We start from the raw sequence: 5,731 nt of genomic DNA, 5'->3' as shown, positions 1-5,731 counted from the left end.
TCACCGTGCTTCTACCTGAGCGGTTCCGCTTGGATCCATTTCATGTATTTGCTTCTCACGTGAGCTGTTATTGCAAAAACAAGGTTCTCTTGACTAGCTCCTCCAGGTTTCCTTTGGGCCTCTCGGATTAGCGATGCTCTTTCAGAGACTCACTTAGACGGACACAAATGTATATGCTGCCGAGCTCTCTGGAGCGCCTATAACTTAGGATGCACATCGAGATAATTACCATTGTGGAATTCTAAGCACTTAAATACAAGTCAATCCTTATAACCCCCTTTTAAACCAATTGCCTCGCTGCAGACATGGCCACTCAATATGTTTTATTGAGTGCCAATAGAACAGGAAACTCAATCCTGCCGTTTTCCTGATGAGATAGCACAGACGGGGTAAAGCCAGCATCCTGGCCACCATTCTGCTGGGAGGAAGGATCTTGCTTCTCTTCGCGGAGCTTCCAACTCTGGTTGTCAGGCCAGGCCCACAGGCAGACCCAATGCCTTCCACCCCCTCGGCGCTGGAGGGTCACCGAGCAGACCGACTGGCAGGCCCTTGCTGTGGGGGGAGGAAACTGGTTTTCTGCTCTGTCCGACCATGTTTACTGATCGGGAAAAGAGACGATGGATCTAGGTGCAACACTACTGTCAAATGTCTGGGAGTGAGCAGATCAGTGTCAGAACCTGGGGTTAAGGAAGCCAAGGTCACGGTGGGTCCCAGAGGACCAGAGAGACGGCTTCTTCAGGGCACACTCTGAGAAAGAGCCGCACCCGTGGGACTGAGGAAGAGAATGGCTTTAAGACTCTAAAATCTCAATGACCTTCCTAGAAACCCTTAGAGATTATGTGATGCAACCTCCTCGTTGGATACATGGAAAATCGAAAGCCCAGAGAAGGGCACCCCTAGCTCTTGATCGCCCACACGTCCCTATTCCATTTCTCTCCATGTCTGTTTGTGAGCTGTCAGGTATCTCTAAGCAGAGACTGGGCGCTTAACGAGGTAACTGACAAGAACCGTGTCCCTGAGGGCCGAGGGCAGGAGATTGGGTTTTCCCACCATGGGCCATGGTTCAAGAGGCAGAAGTCAGTGCTCCGTTAGCCAAACCCAGACCACATTCATCAGAGTGTGACTCGGACCCCACACCGGACCAGGGCCTTGGGAGAGGACCAGTGTATATGGGAACTCCCCCCCTCCCTTCCTCAAGCCCTGGCTCTCAGCCCGCGCCCGTCTGTGCCTGTTGTTAAGTTTATCTTGAGTTGAAAACACCGCCACACCCCACACATTCAGTCCTTGGGCCACCTCTGCCCTGAAGTGTTGCTGCTGTGTTTATTCCTGGGGGAGCATCCTGCCTGTCTGAGGCTGACAGTCTGTGGTGCCTGCGATAGGGACCGGGCGCTCACATGTATCGTTCGCTTCCGTAAATAGTCATTCAACTAATGAGCATCTGCCGAGAAAAGAAGGTTCATTTCCAGCCTCCCAGGCTACAGGCTTCGGTTACAGGAAAATGCAGTTTGTGCAATCGATGAAATAAAGCCATCGCCAGCCCACAGGACAGCCTCCAGAGGGGTGGCTGTCCCTGTCCTCTACAGCGGTGGCCAGGGGAGATGTGCCCTTGAATTGAACATGCCACCCTTAAATTGACAATTTCATTTCCCTCCCAGCCTGCCTCCTGCCCCAAAGATCTGCTGAAATGGCAAGTTTCCTCTGACAAGGCGGAAGGATAATAGGTGAGTTCCAGCCATCCATCAGCAATCCTGGTCACAGACACTCAGCTGCCTTTTGTCTGCTGCTTTCCCTGAGGATGCAGGCTGGGGACCCGGGGTATGTACACCGCCTGTGTGTGTGTGTGTGTGTGTGTGCGCGCGCGCGTGCGCGCTTTTAAAATCAGTCCCCTTGTTTACTTCCTTGCCTTCACCCAGCCTGTTTACTACCTTTGAATGGGCCAGGCCACTCAGTCAATACACATTAAGACCCGACACCCAAATGTCATAACGCGAACGAGCAGAATCTGGAAAGGCTAGGGACATTGGCTGCTCTGTTGGGTCCTGTTTAGTCTGAGGGTAATGAAGAGCTCACAGATGACCTGATTTCATTAAACTAGGTCAGACTCAGCTGAAAAGCGGCAATGACTCTCACCCAGTTATCCAGCGAGCCCTCCCTCCCTCCACCCCGCCCCCACCCTCATCTCGGGGCTTGAATGCTTTCTGGGAATTAACTCTGAGTTTTGTCAATACAGTAGCTAAATCTCCATGGAATAATTGGACCTCTCCCGTTGGCTTCTGTTTGTGCAGTGACGAGGCCAGGCCTGGGAGAGCAGGGGGTGGAAAAATGGGGGAATCCGAAGTTGCCTTTCGGAGGACCTTAATGCAGGCCGTGTGCTTCAGTCGTAGCAGACTTTTCTCCGGCCAAACATCCTGAGTTCCAGCATCTTATCTGAGGGCTGTATTGACGGAAGCAGCTGAAGCGACTCAGAGAGGAGTTACCATGCAGACAAGGCCTCCAGTGTGTGCAGTCTCCCCAGAAACACACCGCCCTCTGCGGCCTCAGCACAGTCGCTGTGGGGAGCAGGAGAGGGACTGTCCGAGGGGGGGAGGCGGGAAGCAGTGGTGTTTGGGCGGCTGCTGGGGGCAGAGGGGCTGTCCTATTCTCTGAGCTCTGGAGGGAAAGACTGGGGCAATGGTGCCTATTTTGGGCAGGCAGGATCCAGCCCCTCCATGTAGAAGGAAGCATTTCTAACAATTCGAACTGAATATAGGTTAGAAGGGCTGCCAGATGAGATCACTGAAATGTTAGACTTTACTAAGCACCTACTATGTCTCAGGCCTGATGTTGGGCCCTTCATCTACTGTCCACAACTCAATTGAAGGCGGCAGATGAGAAAATTGAGGGGTAGAAATATTAAGTAAGATTTAGGAAGCAAAGTGAGTACATGGCAGATTTCTGCCCCCCCCCCCACCCCCCGCCACCTTTGTTCAAAAGCAGGAGATTTGTGCATTGCTGGGATTTTCCAGAGGGGATTCATGCATGGGATGGTGACTGGATTAGAAATTTTCTTCAGTAAACTTTCTCAAGGGAAATGGTGAAACTTCAGGATTGAAAAATTCAGATTTCTTGTTTCCCAAAATCTGAGGAGAAGACCTTTGGAAGAAAAGAGCAATTTGTGGAGCACCAACTCCCTCACCTCCTGCTTGTCCAATTATTCTCAGCCTTCCAGCTCCATCTCCTTTGAGTAGTTTCTCTGGCTACCTCAGGCCCCGGGAGTCTCTTGTCCGGAGCACCCACAGTGCTGATTGGGCGTATTACTCCCTGGGTGCTGAGCTCGCTGGGCGGTGGGTTCTGTACACGCTGCTTCCCTGGCTGAGGGTCTGGTCTCCCAAGGACTGGCCCAAAGCTGGACATCCGAGTCCTCCCCAGCAGCTGGGAAAGTCTGTGGCCACACAGTTGGTTTCTGAGGACATGAGTGTCACCTCTCCATTCCCACAGAGCGGGGGGGGGGGGGAATACATGTTTCCAACTCACAACTTTTTGATAAGAGGAGGGGCAAGATTCTAGAAACATATGTGGGAACCGAAATATTGCTGTGGCGTTTAGGGGGAAAGGCAGCTTGTCACAATATTTATAATCATTATTATTGAATTGTAATACAGCTTTGTAAGTAAAAAGCTGAAAGACCTGATAGGGTTGTAGGCTTAAACCAGAGCTTTCCCAAGTTATTTTTTTTTTAATATTTTTATTGACTTCAGAGAGGAAGGGAGAGGGATAGATAGAAACTTCAGTGAGAGAGAATCACTTATTGGCGGCCTCCTGCGTGCCCCACACTGCAGATTAAGCCTGAAACCTGGGTATGTGCTCTGACTGAGAGTCTAACCATGCCCTCTTGGTTCATAGGTTGACTCTCAACCACTGAACCACCCGGCTGGGCTTCCCAAGCATTTTGATTCATGGTGCTCCTACGCCAAAAAAATACCTAACAGTTCTGTTAATTAGGTTGTTATATCCAACAACTTAATAATTACTCATCTCTTCATAAATTAGTAGCCATCCTATATAATAAAAGGCCAATATACAAATTGTCCCCTCCACCGGGAGTTTGACCGGGAGTTCAACCAGAAGTTGGACCAGGGGGTGGGGCCGGCCAACCAACTCCCCGCAATCCCTACCCTCAGCTGGCCCTGCCCCTGATCGCCCACCCCAGATCAGGGGTGGGGCTGGCCAGCCAACTGCCTGTGCCATGTACGAATTCGAATTTGTGCACCAGGCCTCATAAACTGAAGGAAAAAGTGCTATTTTCATGTCATTCTTAAATAACTGCAACTCACAGGACATGTGAGCCTGTCGGGTACTAAATAGCTTCTTAGATCTTGGAATCTGATCGACACCACCACCTTCATTTCCTGTTCCACATAGATTTTCACACAGCACATGCTTGTTATCACTAAAATCACACCAAACCCAGCTTTGCACGGATATGATGTCACTGAAAAGACTGTAGCTCTATCAAATGCTGAAACACTGAACAGCCTCAAGTTCCTGGGTTGTGCATTGTCTGATGAATGTCAGGTGTTGCTCTAAAACACAAAATACTCTTCAGTGTTCCTATGTGGTTTCTGTGGGTGTCTGGGTTCCTCAGCACAGGGTTTGAGAAACATGGACTTAAACATAGTAGATCTGGAATTAGGAACTGATTGATATGCCCAAGGGACATTTTCTTAACAGATATCCAGCTTCCCAAAAAGGGCATTCAGACTTCAAATTTTTAGAAGACACTGAACTTGGGTAATTCTGTGTCCTGGGTCGTTAAGCTAATTTGACCAAACCGATGAATTTTAAGGACTCTCTTTCTTTCATGTAAAACAGATGAGAGGCAGGGACATGTGCTGGGGGAGGAAGGAGTGGCCGAGGAGAGGTCAATGGGGGGAAAAAGGAGGCATATGTAATACTTTCAACAATAAAGAATCTAAATTAAAAAATTAAAAAATAAAACAGGTGAGTTACATATTGTCTTTAAGACATTGACAACTGCCCTGGAAATTGTCATATGAAGAGACCAAGGGAGGACATAATCTGAGGCATGACGTAATATCTCTGTGTTTGAGAATTGCCCAAGCCAGACCTCCCTGGCAAAGTGTGGTTTCATTCTGAGCTTAAGGCAGTTTTCTTTCCACTGCCTGGTAGTGCCGCCCAATGGAAGGCAATCTATTACATAAACTGTAAAAAGTCAAGGTGAACCCACCCCACCTCTAAACCAAAATTGTTTCTAAAACTCCTGAAGTTAAATGAACCTAGAACATTGGCATAGTCTTCAAAGAAAATTCTTATGTACTTCAGGGCATTACATATGACCCCAGCAAGGTCATTTTGTAGCTCTTAGTTTCTTTAAATAGAGCATAGAGCAAAATCAAAGTCATGATTTTTCTTGAAAGTTACTTAAATTTCAAATGAAAGAGAACATATACATTTAACTGGAGAGTGGATCACTTTCCTGAACTAAAAAAAAAAAAATTATGGCCCAATTTCTCCTCTCTCTCTCTCTCACTCATAATTCTCAGCCAAGACAATAGGCATCATGTGATGTGGCAGAGAAATTGGGCCAGTTAAAAATAGAAGGCGTACTCCACCAAGTTCATTAGAAAGTTAAAGTTCCATTGTTGATTGCTATTAATTTATCTCTGCCTGCCACATGTGTGAGGGAACAGGGCAACAGGCAACTGCCGATTCTGAGAGCTGGAGCCCCCTG

The sequence above is a fragment of the Myotis davidii genome, unplaced genomic scaffold (genome assembly GCF_000327345.1).
Source record: "Myotis davidii unplaced genomic scaffold, ASM32734v1 scaffold238, whole genome shotgun sequence".
NCBI classification, from domain to species: Eukaryota; Metazoa; Chordata; class Mammalia; order Chiroptera; family Vespertilionidae; genus Myotis; species Myotis davidii.
Note: the sequence above shows the minus strand (reverse complement) of the source record.